This window comes from Bubalus bubalis, chromosome 2 (assembly GCF_019923935.1).
Source record: "Bubalus bubalis isolate 160015118507 breed Murrah chromosome 2, NDDB_SH_1, whole genome shotgun sequence".
Lineage (NCBI taxonomy): Eukaryota > Metazoa > Chordata > Mammalia > Artiodactyla > Bovidae > Bubalus > Bubalus bubalis.
Window position 1 is genome coordinate 45,229,811 of NC_059158.1, and position 20,768 is coordinate 45,250,578.

Here is a 20,768-nt window from a genome sequence, read left to right on the forward strand (position 1 = left end):
TTGAGTCCAAATGCCCTAAATTGTCTTCTAGGCTGATGTACAGAGTGAGTTTGTTTATTTTTCTTGAAGTATAGTCAATTTATAGTGTTGTGTTAATTGTTGCTGTACAGCAAAGTCATTCAGTGACACACACGCATGCACTTTAAAAAAAACAACACTATTCTTTTCTGCTGTGGTTCATCCATCAGATCAGATCAGATCAGTCGCTCAGTCGTGTCCAACTCTTTGCTACTCCTTCTGGTTATTACAATCTGACTGCTAATGCCAGGAAAGGCTTCACAGTCTTCCACATCTCGAATCAGGACTAAACCACAGAGGATACATCTTGTCAGTAATAGTTTTACTTCATCAAGAGGCAGGAGAGGTTGGATTCTTTTACACTTATTGGGAATATTTTAGTAATAATATTACAAAATGACAAATGCACGGTCTCCTATTTCTTTAATTTGCTGCAGTCTCTGTTTCTCCCTTATCAACCTAAAAAAATTCAAAGTAAATGTCAGTGTTCAGCATCCAGTGAGACAAACAGGAGAAATAAAGGATCCTTCTTACTCCACTAGAAGTTTTAAAAGGGCACATGGCCCCTTTCATTCTTATGAAATACATGGTTATTTTATGTGCTATTCCAAAAAGCACATAAAAAGTTCTAATTTTATGCAAATGCATAAAAATTGGCTCAGAGAGCCCAGATTTGAGGGGAAACACAGCCCTGCCCTCAGGGAGTCCCAGTGGCGGAGGGACTGAGCTCTGCCCAGAGCTGGGGCCTGAGAGGAGACGCAGCCCAGTGCCAGGGAGCCCCAGTCTGAGGGGAGACCAGCCCAGTCCTGAGGGATCCCCAGTCTGAGGGGAGTCACAGCCCTGCCTCAGGGAGCCCAGTGATCTTTCTCCCAGTACCCCCCAGTTATGTGTCTTATCCCCTCCTGGTGGCCTCAGGAAAGGGCTTCAGTAGGACCCCCCACACGTCTAGTTCTGGGCCTTTCACAGTTACAAAGCCCCAGTGGGTAGAAGAGGGGTCCTCCTACGAAAGCTCAGTCTGGAGCCCAGATCGGCAGCTGAGCCAGGAGACGGGCTCCAGGGTCGGGCTGGAGCAGACCACCCAGAGCTGTCGTGAGGGCGCTCCTGCTGAGAGCGGGTGCAGGCCTAAGGTGCAGGCTGGGGTCCCTTGAAGGGGTCCTAGGGGCCGCCTGAAAGTGCAGAGAAGCTGAGAGCGGCAGAGGCTGCTCAGAGCTGAAAGCAGCCTGTCGGGGAGACCTGCAGGAGGAGGTTCGCCTGGAGGAGCGAGGTTGCCACAGCAAGGACCCAGGACTGGGGAGGGGGATGGTCCGTGTTGCCCATGGCCTGGCCCAGAGGGCATGAGGCCAGATACCAGGGGCACCGTGGGGGCTCCCCTCCCTGACCTCGTCCCCTTCCCTCACACATCCTTCCTCATCATGGTAGGCCTGGCTGACGAGCAGGCACAGGCAGTGTGGGCACCTCTGCGGGGCTGGCATCTTGCCAGAGGCATGACATGACCTCCCCGGGGGAAAGTTCCATCTCTCGCCTGTGAGCTTGTGATGGAGGCCCGGGTCACATTTCTGGGTCGAGAATGTTTGCTTCAGTTATAAGTAACTGGAAAAGTCAGAGGAACAGCCCAGATTTTCGGGCTGGAGACAAAAATGGTTTTCTCCTATTTCCCCACATCAGGCTTGTTTAATAATTCAACACTTCTTATTTTTAACTTGTAAATGTGGGAAATATTTATTATTCCTAGTGATTTCTGCTGTAATTAAAGAAAATTGAGAAGCAAAACAATGTGCAAAAGAAACTTCCTAAATGATGGCCTCTGGAAAATGGCAGGATGATGGTGACGACGAAGATACGCGTGTGTGTGATCAGTGAGTTCTTTTCCTTTCTCCCCTCGTCAGAGTCAGGGGCATGGAGACCTGCACTTCTGTTTTAACAGGCACTTCTTTGCAAGCATCTTAAACACTTCTGGCCCCAACCTACCTGGGCTGGTGCCTATACCCTCCAAGTAGGATGAAATTAGTGGGAAAGTCCATTACCCATCTTGACTCCCAGGATGTGGGTAACAGGCTCCTGAAACCTCTGAAGAGCTCCTTTGCCAGGTTCCCACTGGGGCTCATTACGGGGAAAGGAAAGTCTTCGTGGTTTTTCGGACAGGTTCAGCTTAGCTAATGAAAAACAGAACGGGGAGTCAGTCCAGCGCAAGAAGCCGAGGAGAGAGAGCGCCCACCTGGAAATGTGTGAGAATAGGTCTTTGGAAATAGAATATACTAGGTTAAAAAAATTAGTTTTTAAGCTTTTTCTCACAGCTATAAAATGAAATATTAACTAAAGAAATGTGCTCCTACTTATAGTTCAAAACAGTGTGCTGTAAGTGAAGGTGGTGATGTTGCCATTTTGGACGGTCCTTTCGGCCCGGCTAGTGTGGGTCGCATTGATTGTCCCCATCCTCTCAGCACCAGTCCCATTTGCGTTTGATGGCGTGTTGCCATGGTACCGTCGAGAAGCACTTAGTGGACTTTTCTATTCTCAGGATCAGGAAAGGGGTGGGCAGGGAGAAGAAGATCATTTGACGACTTAAACTTATTGAATAAGTCCCTCGAATGTGGATGGAATCATGGAAAACATATCTCCTTGCCAAGGAGTGAAAAATATTCCCTTAATAAAATACTGTTCATGCACAGTGTGTGCCAACTGTGCTTTTCAGAATTAGCTATTTATCTTTTCAAGTTTGGTTTGAACTTTCCAGGGCTTGACCCAGTACTGGAGTTGGCTTCAGAGCATTTAGAAGATTTTCTTCTTAGATCTTGTCTGTCAGTTGACACTATACTGTTTCTTATAGGATATCACTTTTGCAAATAAATATGCTTCAGTGATTTAAAACATTTTCCCATGTATTCTAAACAATCATTTCTCTGTAATTATTCATCACTGTGAGCATTGCTTAGCTTTTAAGGGTGTTTACTGATTACTTCAATAGGCTGTTCTTATTTTGGTAAGTCTAGTTTAAAAAATTTTGCAGAGTCAGCAAAACCCCTCCAAATCACTGTCTCCTTGAGTGACTAAATGAAATAATTATATTTCTATTTATAATAATTCTATTTATATTCATTGTAATAATTAATTCTATTTCTTCACTTTTATCCCCCTCTATGTTCTATTTTGAAAAAAAAAATCAGTAAGCCTTTAAACTTGAATGTACTAAAGGAATAGCTTTGCTCAGGCATTTCTCTTAAGACGAGGTGAAGATGTGGAAAGCAGGATGATTTGGAAGGGGTATAATGCTGGTAGCATTAGAATGTTTGAAGAAAGGACGGGAATAAAATACAGCAAAGAGTGAAAATAATCTATTAAAGACGTTCTCTATGTCTTAGAATATTTTCACCAACAGGGTGAGTGATATATTTTTAGATGGATGTTATCGTTCTGCTTTATCACATTTTTTAGAGGCTGTATAGCACTTATTTTTCTTCTTCATTTTTCTATATAACATTCATTTTTCTTCTTAAAATCTAAAGCAGGAGCCAATCCTTTGGTGATCTCTCAGATAATAGATTCAACAGCAGTGACCAGAGAAATGCCTGTGAAGTTTTCATGAGAAATCAGAGAAGCTACATGTACAGTAAGGAGTTGGTCGTGACTGTTGGAAGAGGTGATTTCTCTGATTCTGCTTTCAGCATTTTACAAGTTTCCAGCCATATCTCTAGAGACACGCAAGGTTACTCACATTCCAGGAGTGACAGACAGACACAGCAGTCCTTCAAGGCAAAGCTGTCCATGCAGGAAAATGCTGCCACCTTGCCACTTGCAAGCCTTCTGCTAGGTGGCAAATGACCTCACTGGATATTAGCGTATGTATGTGTGCATGCACACATGTGTGCTGTGGTGTATAGATGAAATAATTTATCCATTGCAATCGATTTCTCTAGACCCACATATTTAGAAGCTACTAGTTATTTTTAGGATGCAAGAATAAAGTTCTCTTAGTTTGACAGTACAATACAGAGAAGTTTAACATCTGAAGTGGAGTGATTGAGTCTCCACTTATTCACAGAAACACATCTTTATTTGTCAATCGCTTTGCATGTATCTGCCTAATTTGGAGATGGCAAGAGCAGAACTGGCTCCAGAGATGGTGGCCCTGCCTTGGTCTGAGATGTATTACTGACTGGCTGTGTGTCCTGAGATAGGTGGCATAACTGCTCTGTGCAATTCCTCCATACAGAATCTTTGGGAAACAAGAATATTCTTCTTAAGTTTTTCAGGCTCTTGAACTACTAGTCATTTAGGGGAGTGACATAAAAACACAGAATGCCACTCTCAATGAGTTTTATAAAAACTTTTCAGAAAGCCACACCTGGGATGATGGTGCTTTGTTTCTATCTCGGTTGTTTTCTCCTCTCTTGACACCCTCTTCCTTTCTGCTCTTCTTTTAGAAAATGCTGTTCCCTGCAAAGAAAATAATTACTTCCTTAATATTTTGGTGAATTTCCTTCTGGGTAAATTGCAGCTATTTGTGAAGAAAAATAACAAGTGTTAGAAAATAAAATATAACAACTTAGAACAAAGAAAACTCTAAATTCATGACCTGGGCGGTTTGCAGAGTTTTTTAAGTTGCTACTTTAATAAATACAAAAGTTAGAAAATACAAAACGCAGGCCACTGTCGATTAAGAGCTAATTGTGTCCCTAATGGTAATCGGAATATTATTTTTAAGAAACAGAAGCAACTCCTTGACAGTTTCCTAGGCTATTGCATCTATTACAAAGACAAACAGAAAGCAGCCCTGATGTGGACACAGTTATTTCTCAGAGAAACGCGTTCATAGATATTCCCATTTGCAGAAATTCCCCTGGCATCAGCAGTATTGGCTCAGATATTCCTCTTACACATAAATATTTAAAACATAGCCTGAGGTTTACAGAAAACACAACAGCCTCTATTTTGTGTGCTTGTCCTCAGGGAGAAGCAGAGCTCATATGTGAATATTAACAGCGTAGATTCACTTTTCAAAAGGAGCTCAGCTCCAAATTCCGAGTCAGAAATAATTTTCTAGTTGAGTGGTTCTCAGCTTTTCCAAGGATTGAGAATACCCTTTTCACATCTAAAAAGAGTTGCAGACTTCTTGTAAAACAAAGCGAAATTAAACAAAGTGAAATCACACAAACTCCTGGTAGAATCATTATATTTTCATTGCCTTCAATTGAAGAAATAAAATGACATAAAAGTTACTATGAATTTGGTAATTCGTTAAGAAACTTGTGTTTCTTTTTCTCCTTTCCCTTGATTTTCTTCTGTATTCACATTGACTTTTTAGTTACATGTATATTTTGATATGTCATCTCAGATTCTTTGTGGGGAGAGTATAGGTGTTAAAAAAGAAAATCAGGGACTTCCCTGGTGGTCCACTGGTTAAGACTGAGCTTCCAATGCGGGGGGCACAGGTTTGATTCCTGGTCATGGAGCTAGGATCCCACAGGCTGCGTGGTGCGGTCAAAAAAATAAAAAATCAAGAAAAAAATTTAGGAATTTTTATTGGGTAAGTTATTTTGTAAAAGTAGGAGTAGTTTATATTTAAACTATTTAAAGCTGCATGTGCACAGAGCTTAAGAAGTTGGGCAAGTGTACAGGGCTTCCAATAAAAACTTGGCAGTCCACTGGACATCTCCCAATTTCCACTCCTTAGCAACAACCACTTCCAAAGTGAGATTTTTTTTTTTTTTGAGATTTATTCCCATATCCCTATATGGCAGATTTCTGTTATTACTTCTTTGCTACAACTTTGCTATTACTAAACTTTTATACTTTTAGTCATAATGTATTGATTGTCTTGCTTGATATTTTTTCTTTTATACCTACTATCCATTTTGACTTTCTGCCTTCCCCCCTCCCTCCTAATACAGTTGTACAAAAATTTGGGTTAAAAGAATATTCAATGCTATTGTTTTTTGCTATAAAAACACTATTTGAGGGTTAGAGAGGGATTATTGGGAGTTTGGGATCAGCAGATGCAACCTATTATATATCGACTAGATAAACAACAAGGTCCTACTGTGTAGCACAGGGAACACTATTCAATATCCTGGGATAAACAATAATGGAAGAGAATATGAAAAAGAATGTGTATCTGTATATCACTGAATCATTTTGCTGCACAGCAGAAATTAACACAACATTGTAAATCAGCTATCTTTCAACAAACTAAACAAAAAATAAAAATGCTATTTTACAGACAAGGGAAGTGGCATACAATGGTTACTTTTTCTCTCTTGTAAAGTGTTGTATTTTCCTTGGAGTTAATAATTGTTTGCTCCATTATCTTATATGCTTGTCACCAGTTTAGTCCCACATTCTATCAGTTGCCCAAATATAATTAGTCACGTTAAGTTCTATCTCATCGTCTTGAAGAAATCCCTTGCTGTTTCCCAGTTTGCTCAAAATTCCCTAATTGCTCTCAAGACCTGTTTCAGAATCAGTTCTTCAGGAGCTGCCTGCACCATCTTCCTAGTGATTTTTTTTTTTTTTCACTCTGATGTTGGATTACCTGTGTTTTACTTCCTTTGTCTTCCTGTTTCTTGGTTTATTTCCTTGTTTTGGTGGAACATATCCTTTGGACTTCCTTGGTAGCTCAGAGGTGCTTCCCTGGTAGCTCAGATGGTTAAAAATCTGCCTGCAATGCAGGAGACCTGAGTTCAATCCCTGGGTCAGGAAGCTCCCCTGCAGACGGGAATGGCAACCCACTCCAGTATTCTTGCCTGGAAAATCCCATGAACAGAGGAGCCTGGTAGGCTACAGTCCATGGGGTTACAAAGAGCTGGACATGACTGAGCGACTAGCACACACACACACATCCTTTGGTAGTTTCTGAGAAAAGATTTTTTAGGCTTACCGTATCAGAAATAGCACCCCACTCCAGTATTCTTGCCTGGAAAATCCCATGGACAGAGGAGCCTGGTAGGCTGCAGTCCACGGGGTTGCTAAGAGTCAGACACGACTGAACGACTTCCCTTTCACTTTTCACTTTCATGCATTGGAGAAGGAAATGGCAACCCACTCCAGTGTTCTTGCCTGGAGAATCCCAGGGACGGGGGAGCCTGGTGGGCTGCCGTCTATGGGGTCACACAGAGTTGGACACGACTGAAGTGGCTTAGCATAGCATAGCATATCAGAACATATATATATATACACACACACACATATTTAATTTTATTGTAACTTTTAATCAATAGTTTGAGTACATAATTCTAGTTTGGAAATTATTTTTCCTTGTAATTTTGACTTATTTCCAGAGTTTTGGTAGGTTTTCCAATGCCATTCTGATTCTTGATCTTTTGCAAGAAAAAAAATGAAGTTTTCACAATCTTCACTACCTTCTTGTTGTTCTGAAATTTCACAATGCAACAGCATCATGTACATCTATATTTATCTGTATGTTAGAATTATGTGCACCTTTCAAGGTAAAAATTAATATTCTTTGAATATGGGGAATTGAAAAAAATTATTATGTTGATTACTTACTGTTTTGTTTCTCTGTTCTCTCTTTTTGGATTTTCTATTGCTTGGATCTTTGAGCTACTGGATTTCTCCTCTATTTTTTAATTGCTATTTTCCATATATTTTTTTACTTCCTGGAAGATTTCTTCTTCCAAGTTTTTTATTTCTGCTATTGTATTTCTGATTTCTCAGAGCTCCTTTTTTCCCCCAAGTATGTTTTTTGCAAAAGAGTAGTGTCCTGTTCTTACTTCATGAATGTAATAGTGTCTCTTATCTTTTTGAAGATATTCACGGTATTTTGTGAGGAATTTTTTTTTCTTCCTGCATTGCATGTATCTCCTATGTTACTTTTTTTTCTTGTTATTTGCTCTGATCTGTCTTTCATTTGAGTTTCCTCAAATGTCTGGTGATCCTTACTTGTCTGCTTACTCTTTTTAATTTTTAACTTTTTGTTGTGTGCCTCATGGCTTGCAGGATCTTAGTTCCCAGAGCAGGGGTTTCATGGCAGTGAAAGTGCAGAGTCCCAACCATGGACCACCAGGGAGCTCCCCAGCTGCTTATTTTAAGTGGGGCATGAAGCTGACTGGAAGCTCTGTTTGCATGAATGGAGCCGGCTGACATGGTGTATCTTTGTTCTGTAAGGCAGTCTGATAATGTCAGTATCTTTAGGACTTTTCTGCTGGACTGGTGTGAATTTCCAGAGTACTTTCCTTTCATTTTCTCCCCCTAAAATTCCTCTACCCTGTTTCCAGTAACCTGGTGGGGTGATGGTGGTGGGGTAGGTGTCTCAAATTCCATATGTTAGCTTTTTCCTTCATTCTACTTATTCGGTTGCATAGAATAATTTTTCTTGGGTGTTTTTAGATGTAAAGAGAAAAACAAAAAGCCTCCAAGCCCTGGGGGAATTTTTCAGAGTTTGCGCTGGATGTTGAGACTGATGATGTCATACAGCAAAGGGATGTGAGAAGGCTCGTTAGTTACATAATGGGGATTTCTGAGCTGAGCAGGCAGGCTGCTCATGCAGGTGCAGAATGGCCTGAGCTAGCGAGGGAAGGGGGCTGGCCTTTTCTTTTGTGGTCAGAGGGGTGAGCTGGGGAAAGGGCTCACGTGCAGAGAGAATGCTGTGGTTTGAATTGCCCCCCTGCACAAGCAGGGAGCACTCAGGCTTTCTCAGATGCTGGGATAAGGGGAAGAGGGAGGGTGAGGTTTGAGAGGATAAAAGGAATTTTTGTGTACTGAGGTAGAAGGAAGTCCTTCTGCCTTAGACATGAGTTAACTTGAATCTGATGCTATCTACAATAGCTTGTTTGTGGCATATCAAATATACATTGTACATCTGCTTTAGTTATTAAAGAAAAGTAAGGAAATCTGTGTTAAAAATAAAGATGAAATGCTCCTTTTCCTGGGAACCCAGTGCCAGTCCTCTTTGGATGATAAGTCTCCCTTCACAGGTGCCAAGGCCCTGCTGGACATGCTGTATGTATTCAGCGTCTGTTTTTGAAACTCTGAAGTGTTTCCCTGACTTGTTTAATGTTCTTTATTTGGACAAGACAGAAAACTGTGCTGTAAACCCTGCTTCTCGGGAGCAGTTTCTCAGAGTAATCTGAAAAGTTAGTTTCCTGGCTCTAGCCCTCAGTTTGACTCAAACTTTTTTCTATTCTTTTTTTTTTTTTTCAGAGTTCATTAGTTTTTATTGGAACAAGCACAGGAAAAAGCAACCTCCATTTTTTTCATGAATATTTTACATGTTTGCAGAAGCAAAGAGTTCTACTAGGAAAAGGGGATGTGGTTGATATTGACAAAAAATGATTATATATTGATGGCTACTTCAGACATATTTTAAATTGCTTTGGATATATTCTTTCTTAATTTTCTTTTTAAAAAACTTTATCGAAGTATAGTTGATTTACAAAATTGTATTAATTTTAAGTGTACAGCAAAGTGAATTAGTTATATAAACACACTCATATGTATCTTATTATTGATGGCTTATTGATTATTTTCATCGGCAGAGAGCTGCCGGTGGTCAAACATTCAAGATAGAGTCAGACACTGCTATATTTAAAATGGATAACCAACAAGGTCCTATTGTAGAATTCATGGAGCTCTGCTCAGTGTTATGTAGCAGCCTCCATGGGAGGGGGTTTGGGGAGAATGGATACATGTATGTGTATGGCTGAGTCCCTTCACGGTTCACCTGAAATTATCACAACATTGTTAATTGGCTGATTTTTTTAAAAAAATTGTTTTTTAATTTTTTAAGATTTTTTTTAAAAAAGATAAGTCAACCACTTTTAATACATTCAGCAAATGCTATCACCCAAATAAAATACCAACTCCTGAACTGGAAAAAAAAAAAAAAAGATGGAGTCAGAATCCTCCTTACAGGAACACACTTGGAACAAAAGGCAGGACAAATGTCTTGAAGATGATGCAGAAAATGTTACTAAGGGACATGGCCCTGCCTAAGCCCAAGAGAGGGAACAACTTATTTAAAAGTTCAGTTCCCTCTGTGGGGCTGATGCTGAGGCCAGGAGTTGAGTCGAGTCTGTTGTTAGGAAAGCGTGTTCAAAAACCTTGTAGACCGTGGTTTTCAGAGTGTGACAGACTGTTCACTAGCAACAGCAGTGTCTCCTGGGAATTAACAAATGCAAATTCCCAGGCCCCACCCCGACCTACTGAATCTGCAGCTCTGTGGGTGAGGCCGGCACCCTCTGTTTGAACAAGCCCTCCGGGTGATGCCAACACCCAGCTCCAACCGAGAACCACAGGTGGAGAGTTTACAAGTCAGGACAGGTCCGGGACACAGCCGGAGAGCTAACCGGCACAACGCTGTGAAGAAACAGGACTTGAAAAATTTCCACTGGCAGGTAGAAAAACAGGTCACTGTTTCTGAGAAGGGTGAGCGGAGGGGAGGTGATCGCAGAGGAGAGGAGCCCAGCCTCAGGGCAGAGGCGAGGCTCTAAGGGGGCGAGAGCTGGACGGAATTTCCAGGAGGTAGGGGGAGACGAGGGAACGAGGCTGCGCTCTGTTCCAGGGGTTCTGCGTTTGCTGCCCCGCCCTCAGAAGACGCTGGTCACACAGAGGCCTCCGACTTGTGCGGGGCAGTGGGGACAGAAGTGGAAGATGGCCAAGGGGAAATTCCATCCCACGTGGGTAGAGAGGGTACATTAAAGATTATTTTATTAAAGTATAGTTGACATGCTAATACAATGTATTAGTTTCAGGTCCACAGCAAAGTGTCTCAGTTACATATGTGTTTTTTCATATACTTTTCCATTGTAGTTTAGTTGCTTGCTAAGTCGCTTCAGTCGTGTCCGACTCTGTGTGACCCCATAGACGGCAGCCCACCAGGCTCCGCCGTCCCTGGGATTCTCCAGGCAAGAACACTGGAGTGGGTTGCCATTTCCTTCTCCAATGCATGAAAGTGAAAAGTGAAAGGGAAGTCGCTCAGTCGTGTCCGACTCTTAGCGACCCCGTGGACTGCAGCCCACCAGGCTCCTCCCTCCATGGGATTTTCCAGGCAAGAGTACTGGAGTGGGGTGCCATCGCCTTCTCCAAAGGATATTGAATACAGTTACCTGTGCTGTATGGTAGGACTTTGGTGTTATCCATCCGTACGTACTAGTTTGGATCTGCTAATCCCAGCCATCCCTCCCTGCATCTTGGCAACTACAAGTCTGTTCTCTATGTAAATTGGTTTCTTTTCAAAGTTGCAGTCATTTGTGTTGTGCTTTAGATTTCACATATAAGTGATGGGATATATGGTCCTCCACTGACTTCACTTAGTGTGATAATCTCTAGGTCCACCGTGGATCTGCAAGTGGCATTATTTCATTATTTTTCATGGCTGAGTAAGAGTGCCACATCTTCATTATCCATTCATCTGTCTGTGGACATTCAGGTTGCGTCCGTGACTTGGCGATTGTAAATACTGCTGCTATGAACATGGAGGTGCACATATCTTTTTGAATTATCGTTTTGTCTGGATATATGCCCAGGAGTGGGATTTTAGGATCATATGGCAACTCTATTTTTAGTTTTTTGAGGAATCTCTCTACTGTTTTTCATAGCGGCTGCACCAATTTACATTCCTACTAACAATGTAGCACAGTTCCCTTTCCTCCACAGAGACGGTACGTACTTTTAATTTTTGCTTACCGATGCGTTCCCCAATGCGTTCAGTATGCACTGACGGACTGACTAGATAGATGAGGTGTTTGAGTATTTTTAGAATCTATGGCAGGGGCCTGGATTAGTTAAAAACAATTTTTTAAACTAATTTGTTGCTGTAGGCATCTTATGTATTAAAAATAGAAATAAAAAATAACTGGCATGCATTTGATTTTCCTCCATAAAAATGGTATGTAAATTCCTCTAAAATAGAATATACCTGTGTCTATAAATGGGGTTTCCCTGGTGGCTCAGCTGGTAGTGAGTCCCCTTACCCGTGCAGGAGATGTGGGTTTGATCCCTGGGTTGGGAAGAGCCCCTGGAGAAGGAAATGGGAACCCACTGTAGTATTCTTGCCTGGAAAATTCTATTGTCAGAGGAACCTGCTGGGCTACAGTCCATGGGGTTGCAAAGAGTTGGACGTGACTGAGCATGCACACACATGTAGTATCTACATTTTCCTTGAAAATTGTTAAAATGAAGCCTACTCCTATAGACAGATGTCTTATAAGCTTCTATAATAGTTTTCCTCATACTTTTAAAAGGTTAAACTTTCTAATTAAGGAATACTGGAAAATAAAAATAGTGCAAAGAGCAACTGAAGTTACTCCCAGCACCACACCTAGAGATGAACAGAATGCTATGGAGTTTTAGGGCTGAGACCCTTGTGGTTGGCACCCCCGCTTCCCTGAACCCCCTGCTCCCTCAGCTTCCAGCTCGGGGTCTTATTCTTGGCACACTTATTTACTGATTTAAACCAAGGCTTCAGCATCAGCTGTCGTCTTTTACCATTTTAAGTACTTTTCCATCATGGCCATTGTGGGAGAAAAAAAAAATCAAAGCGCCTTCCTTGAAGAAGCCATGCTCTTTCTTCCAAGTGTGTCTTTTTCTTTCTTTTATCCATTAATTCTTAGTCTCCGTTAATCCCACTCTGTGAATCCATCCGTTCTTCTGGCTCCCATCATCTTAGGCTCCTCCACCAGTTGTTTGATCTTAGCTTTCTTTCCTGTGATAATTTCACATCTCCACTTGCCTTTATGGGATTGCTTTTTGCTCTGTTACTTTGAAGTCTTTATGTCCAGGAGGCAATTCTGACTTCCTCCTCCCGGCTCAAAAAAAAAGTCAGCGCTCTGGATTTGCCTGCTTGCGCCAGTACCATCATCATTCTTTTTGTCACTGATGCTGTCAACCCTCCTCTCGTCTCTGTTCTGGAACTGTGGCCAGTTGGTAGTTTTTGTATGAGAGCCTGTGCTGACTCTTTTTTTTCCCGCCACACTGTGCAGCATGCACAGCCCCCAGCAGTGGAAGCGTAGCGTCCTAACCACCGGGCCACCAGGGAAGTCCCTGTGCTGGCTCTTAACCCTTTTTATTTCTCATTCTTTTGTACCTAAATCACTGCAATCGTCCCACGAGCAGCTTCTCCTCCAAGGCTCACTTCCAGGCACTGCAGAATTAACCTTTGTAAAGACAACTACTCCTGTCCATCATTCTCTTTTTCAGGAACCTCTAGGGCTTCCTGTTGTCCTAAGGATGAAATCCACCATCCTCGTCCTGGTGCCTGGCTATCCCACAATGAGCAACGCATCCTTCAACCTCATCTTCCCCTATTTTCCAGTGAAAAAACATTCCTCTGACTAGGTTGTCCTGAATCCAGTCCCCTGAATCCCCACATTTCCTCTTCCAATCTTAGTTCAGATGCTAATATTTTCTCCAGAAAACCTTTTCTGATCCACCAAGCCACAGCGATTTCCCCCTAGTTTGGACTTTGGAAGCCCTTCCTGTCCCATGTATATTGTTCCTAGTTATAAAATTACAGCTTCTCTCTGTGGAACTGAGTTTCTACTGTGTGCTCAGCACTGTTCTAAGTTGTTCTTATTGTACTTACTCATCACACAGTCAGTGGAGTAACTCCAGTTATGGACAGGTGAGGTCACTTACCCAAGGTCACAGGACGGTAGAACCGGGATTTACATCCAAACGGTGGCTCAGCATCTGCCCTCTTATCTACTCCTCACCCCCTCAGTGTATGCTGCCTTCCACTCTTAGACTCCACTTGCGTGTGCACATTTGAATGCATGTTGTCGTCTGTACACGCCCTTGAAGGCAGGAACCTTAACTCACGCATGCTCCAGAAGTCCCAGCAGAAAGCTCTGTGTGTCTATAAACGTTGACTGTTTGAGTTAAATGGTTTATGGAGACTTTTTTCCTTCCTGAGATGATTTAGTTCATTTTCATGAAAGGATAGTCTCAAAGTCACGTTTGACTAAGTCTTGACCAACGGAAAGGTAGACTATCTGGGATTAAGCCAGTGTCCTGGCCTCAGTGCTCGGCTTCAGAGGAGTCTGATCGTTTCACAAATGACCCCGTGCTGAGGTCTGAAGAGTAACGAGGCTTGATGAACCTGTGCGTTCTCCCTGTGCTTTGCAGGGGCTGGAGAGTGAACTTGGCCAAGTCTTGCATGTCTGCAAACAAGAATGAACCGGCTTTGACTCTAGAAGTTGCAGCTGAATGGCCAGCATTGAAAATGCAGTGACTCTTTTCCACTTTTTTTTTTCTTTTCCCCTCTCTTTGCTTTTGAAGCCAAGGGTGAGTTATGGGAGAAAGTTTGGATACAATTTTTCTGTGTTCTCAGCCTGGCCCTGACTGACAGGCTGCTCGAGAAAAATTCCGCCAGAATGGCCTGCGTACCAGGAGGAACCAAACAGCCAGACGGATGATGAAGATGGGTCTCAACCCGCTGATGGTGTCACACGCTTACTTAAAGCTCCAAATCGAGTTGTGTCTTTTGACTGTTTTCTCTTCCTAGAATGAAATGTCTTCAGAAGCTTTTCCAGATTGCTCATATTATTTATCAGTTTAGGTAAAATGAGTAAAGCTGTCTTTGTTAAGAGTCATTCACTTTTAAGGAGTGGATATGGACTTCAAGTTATATGCCAATTGAATGTTGGAATAGCAATTTCTGGTATTTTTCAAGGACTTTATAAGTGAAAAGAATCACCTGTACTTATTTTGTGATTCTTAACCCACGTAGTATTTGCCTTTTGCAAAGCCCTTAGAGACACATCTATGTTTTTTTCTTTTTTTTTGGCTGTACTGTGCAGCTTGTGGGATCTTACCTCCCTGACCAGGGATTGAACCCTGGCCCTGGCAGTGAAAGCGCTGAGTCTTACCCAGCAGGGGATTCCCAGAAACACGCATGCTTTTAAATAAATAAATAATTTTTTATTTGGGACTTCCCTGGTGGCTCAGATGGTAAAGTGTCTGTCTACAACGTGAGAGACCTAGGTTCGAATCCTGGGAAGATTCCCTGGAGAAGGAAATGGCAACCCACTCTAGTACTCTTGCCTTGAAAATCCCGTGGACGGAGGAGCTTGGTGCAGGCTACTCTCCATGAGGTCGCAAAGAGTCGGGCACGACTGAGCAACTTCACTTTCTTTCTTTATTATTTATTTGGGGTTATGAACGAGGTCTGCTGGGCACAGAGTTGGGTCTGAACAAACCTGGGCCTGGTTCCCGCCCTGCAGGCATTTGCCCGCTGGCTGTGAAGGCCAGACTAGGGCCCTCTGTGAGCCCCACATTTTCCCTCAGACATCCCTGCCTTTGTTTACACTCTTTGGGACCTGATTTGATTTCTGGGGTTGTTTCCATGTGGACCTGGAGGTAACCACTCCCACGGCTGCTGGATGAGGTTGACACGCCGTGCGCCTGACTGGCACTTTGCAAGTTTGCGCAGTGCCCAGCCTGCACATCAGTACATGACGGCCCTCAACACTGGGTCTAGAGGGTTATTGCAGACCACCAATCGAGTTTATTCTGTGCTGGCATCACTGCTTTCATACTCAGAGTTCTGGAGGAGGTTAAGTTCTTACTTCTATCCCTGCGGACTAACCTTATAAGATACGAATGAAAGAAAAAGAAAAAACCAGAAGTTTATTCTAAATACAAGACAGTAATAAACTACAGATTAGATGACGTGGAAGATGCACTGTCTAACTTCAGAGGTGAAACCGTAATAGTGGAGACATGGCCTAAGAGTCAGAATATTTAACTTCTCCTATTGGTTCGGTTTATTAATATGTTGACTTTTGAAGGGATTATTTAACTCCTTGGAGCATCTAAGAAGGATTACATGCTTCCCTGGGCTGTCACAAAAGATTCTGAAGAAGAATAGATATGTGTGTATGCAAAACTGAATCACTTTGCTGTACACGTGGAGCTAACACAGCATTGTAATTTAACTATACTCCAATCTAAAATTTTAAAAAATTGCTATACCAAGTGATTAAGATAAATATGCAGAAAAAATGGCCATCCATTATCAGGATATTTTTTTTTGGATTGTTTTGCTTTGTTTTGGCCCCAATGCACTGCAATGTGGGGTCTTAGTTCCCCGACCAGGAATTGAACCTGTGCCCCATGCATTGGGAGTGTGGAGCCTTAACCACTGGACTGCTAGGGAAGTTCCGTGTTTGCATTATTTTGAATTTATGGTATCACAATGTTTTTAGAAACATGTTGCATTTGTAGCAACAACAAAAAAAGAGTGTACCAGAGACAGAGGGAGACAAAAATGCAATAGGCACCAGTAAGGTCCAGTCTTCCCCATGAGAAGGATATGGGAGCAGTCTGAGAAGGTGAGTCCTGAGATAGGATTACATTTTGCATTTTACTGTGCATTGACCTGAAGGAAGGAGTCATAATTTGGAATCCTCTCTGCCTCCAACACTTAGCATATAGTGATAAACTCTGATTTTGAGATGAATGAAAAAAATAGATGAAACTCACAAATCCAGAGAAAAATAGAACATACACTGATCCAAGCTCTCAAATTTCCCAAATCAACAAGCATCTTAGAATGCTGACTATATGCCAGCCGTACACAGGCCCTCAGTGTGCTGCTGCTGCTGCTCCTGCTAAGTTGCTTCAGTCGTGTCCGACTCTGTGCAACCCCAGAGACGGCAGCCTACCAGGCTCCCCTGTCCCTGGGATTCTCCAGGCAAGGACACTGGAGTGGGTTGCCATTTCCTTCTCCACCCTGAGTGTACAGCAACGCACAAAACAGAGCAGTTTTTGCTTTTAAAAAGTGTTCTGTGCTGGCATAGCAAGAAGATATGTAAAAAGTAATTAAAATATATTCATATTATAAGGTGAAATCTAGGTGCATAATTAGGAGTCTGACAATTGCTAATTTTACAATTATTCAATACATTGAAATCCACACGCAGAAAGCTTACCTCTAAAGGGAGTTTTTAGAACAAAATTAGCATTGATATGATTGGCCAGACTCTCTTTCTCCTGTAAGAGAGGCCTGTTTGTACATTCTTTATGGTGTCTATTTACAGAGACCCAATCTGTGATATACAAAGGACAGATTTTCCCAGAGAACATCTAGCAGCATTATCAGCTTTAAGTTATTTATCTTGGAAGCATTCATTAAGCACTTATTAAATTGTAAGGAGATACCAGACTCTGCCTTTAGAAATCACTCTTCAATACAGTCCACTAAACACATGTCCTTGAAATGTGGCTAGTTCAAATTGAGATGTGCTATAAATATAGAGCAGACCCTGGATTTTGAAGACTTATTATGAAAAAAAAATAGGAACTATCTCTTTAGTAATTTTATATTGATTACATATTGAAATGATATTATTTGGATTCATTAAATATAATATATTAAGATAAATTTAAGTTTCTTTTTGCTGTTTAAAATGTGGCTGCTAGAATATTTACAGTTGTAAGTGTGACTTATATGTGTGTCTTCTATTATCTTTCTGCTGGATCTGCTGCTTTAGAAGTTAATAGACTAGTAGACAGATACACAAGCAAATCATCAGACAGACAAGTGCCCTAGAAGCACAGAGGAAGGCGCAGGCCTTTCCCTGGTGTGATCAGAAACAGATTTAAAGGAGGAAGGAGGGCAGACCTGGAAGACAGAGAAGCATAAATGAGGCAGGGAAGAAAGCCTGGTAGCTTCAGGGAAGGCTCTGTCTTTAGGGGGACAGAGGCACCAGCAGGAAGCTATAGGAATAGTCGTTGTAGTTTCCTGTAATGTAGTTAAATTTACCTGTCGCTTAGTTAGAAGGTTAGTATTTGCAGATCTTGCCATCTGAATGACAACAGATGGAAAAATTACCCAACTCGAATGGCTGTATTATCTCAGACACCACTAGATGGCACTGTGCCCTAGGACGGAAAAGCAGGTAGGTCAGGAAAAGTGGCGATTTCTGGTCTGTCTCAGAGGCTTTTTTTCAAGAGTACGCTTTTTTGAGCGTGCAAACCTGATACATACATGTCTATTTAGATACGTCTATACCTAATACTGCATTGGAGAAGGAAATGGCAACCCACTCCAGTGTTCTTGCCTGGAGAATCCCAGGGACGGAGGAGCGTGGTGGACTGCCGTCTATGGGGTCGCACAGAGTCGGACACGACTGAAGCGACTTAGCAGCAGCAGCAGCAGCAGCATACCGAATACTGGACTAATACACGACGTCCATCATAAGACATACATATAGAAAAATGGAAGTATAAAAGACTATGATGAAAATTTAATTGAAGCCCTAGATTCTTTCCTACACTCTGGTGGATTATTTTGGGGTTGTGTGCATCTCTCCAGGTGTGTGTACCCCACTTCAGAGAACATGGATCTATTTCATGCTTTTTATCATGATTTTTTTTTTTTACATGTCAACCCTTTTAAAGTAATGAAATTAAAGACTAAAATGAGAAAAGGTCAAGACGTGGTTGCCTGGAGATCTTTATCATTTTCCATTTAAACCAAATTTCATCTAATATACCAGAAAAATGAATGAGTTAAAGCAGCAAAGCAAGTACTATGGAATTTTTTTCTGTTATATATTTTGTTGTTTAAAAATCAAAGAGGTTAAAAAATTTAAAAACTGACAACAAGCAAAGCAAACCAAAAAAGGATATAAATGATATAAGTATTGTTGCTGGCCTATGCCAAACAAACATGAAGAATTAAATAAAAACCACCAAAAAACCCAAACAAGGGGAATAATTCCTGACTTTATTAGAGAAATATAATTTCATTTATGCTCTGGTTTCATAGAATTGTCTCTGTAGAAGGTTTTTGTTGTTTTGTAAAGTATGATGGACTTCTGGATTTTGGAGAACAAGTGATCCTCAGTGATCAGGTGACCCCGTTGGTCAGGTGATCCCTGCTGGTCCAGTCAGCTGTGGATCCAGGGGCTGATTGTAGAGTGAAATCCACTCCCATGAGTGGAAGGTTGGATCAGATTTTAGAGAATAAGGATTACAAAGTAGACAACACCCCACAAGTCTTGTTGAAAGAAGGATAATTCCAGGTAATTATATTTGTATGAGATTAATTTTTTGCTTTCTAAGACATTGCCATGGGCACTTGCCATCAACGTGCACAAGAATTAAACCATGTGCTGCTGCTGATATTCAACACTCCCTGAAAGGAGTGCAGGGTGGAGAGCAGAAAAGAGGCTCTGTGTGCTGGCGGTGGGGAGTGGAAACTGGCAGAGCAGGCCTTCCGGTAGTTAGATATTTTCAGGGGCTGATTTTGTGAGCCTAATTCTTGAATCTCCTCAGATCTAGAAAAGCACTAAAATCGTTCACGGTGAAGACTGTGCCTCGTGACGAGCAGAAACCTTCTGTAAAAAAAATATGTGCATCCACACCAACCTTTCCCCCTGCCTCTTAGAAACAGTTTCAGAGCTTTCTGAGATGCTATCTCCTGGTCCTAATTTTGCCCCAAATGAAACTTAACTCGCAACTCTCACATTGTGCATTTTTAAAAGTTGACATATTGTTAAGGGGCTTCCCAGGTGGCTCCATGGTAAAGAAACTGCCTGCCAATGTAGGAGATGTGGGTTCCATCCCTGGGTCAGGAAGATCCCTTGGAGAAGGAAATGGCAACCTACTCCAGTGTTCTTGCCTGGGAAATCGCAGAGGAGGCTGGCAGGCTACAGTCCACGGGGTTGCCAAAAAGTTGGACATGTCTTAGCAACTACACCACAGCAAATTGACAAGAAGGCTGGATTTAGGAGTTAGTAGCCCCAATTTATTCATCAGTCAGAACTCACGGCGACTCAAACAGGAAACAGGGCTCCTTTCATCTCAGCGTAGAATCCAGCCGCCATCTCTCAGACCTCAGGGGCTGCCTTGCGATGACTCTCCAGACGCATGTACTAACTTTGCAGATGTTTTCAGTGTGTATTTGCCTCAGTTCAGTACAGTTTCAATCTAAGCTCCGCCCCCCCCCCCCCCCCCCTTCCATCACCCTCTGGCCAGGCTGCTGTCCTGGGGTCTGGGGTGGGATGTGTGTGTCTGTGTGTGACCACCTCCCTGCCTCCCAGGCCTCCTGCCTCCTCCTCCGGGTCTGAGTCCTCTGATGTGCTGCGGCTTCGCGGGGGAAGGGCAATGGGTCACTGCTGCTCGTGATCACCCTGCCCACCTTCTTTTCCAGTTACACAAAGACTAGCTCTCTCTCCAATAAAAAGTTAATAAAATAGAAAAGAAAACAGAGTTTCAAAAAATAATAAGAAAAAATTAAGAAAGAAAAAAAAAAAAAAAAACCAGCAACAACCTCGCTCTCTCTTCAGGGGCCCTGGAAACACCTCAGAGGGCCCAGAGCCTCGCTGCAGCCCAATTCCCACCAGCGATCTGGTGCCACCTTTTGCTGTCCTAACGCCCTTTGGGTGGCACCCCCAGAGACTCACCTCACAGTCACCTTGCTCAGTGGACAGCTATCTTGGGTAGAGAAGCAGCAAGGATTCTCAGCTTCAGCTGTCTTCCACAGTGTGCATTCGGCCGTGGGAAGCCCAGCATCCCTGGCCAAGCCGCCTGAGGGCCACCCGCCTCTCCCATCTCTGGTTGCTGTCCACGCCACTCTTTCCTGTCTCGGGAAGCAGGCTAGCTCAGCTGGCAACCCACTGGGAGAGGCGCCAGCTCCCCTTCCTGAGACCCCCAGTTTCTACCAAGGATTCTCTTAAAGCCCTCTTTGATTGGTTTCATTCAAGAGGAGAAGAAACCACCCTCTTTTTCCTCTGCCTCCTCGCACGCCAAGGGGTGGCCTTCCAACTCGGGCAATTGCATCCTCTCAA

The 20,768-nt window shown here is 42.6% G+C and overlaps 1 long non-coding RNA gene across 1 annotated transcript; it reads right to left on the bottom strand.

The window, feature by feature from the left end:
• Positions 1–2,038: 2,038 nt before the first annotated feature.
• Positions 2,039–13,730, bottom strand: LOC123330342. Its single transcript, XR_006546197.2, has 3 exons — positions 13,609–13,730; positions 4,361–4,452; positions 2,039–2,171 (listed from the first exon to the last, which is right to left on the bottom strand). It is a non-coding gene; the product is annotated as an uncharacterized LOC123330342 (long non-coding RNA).
• Positions 13,731–20,768: the final 7,038 nt, after the last annotated feature.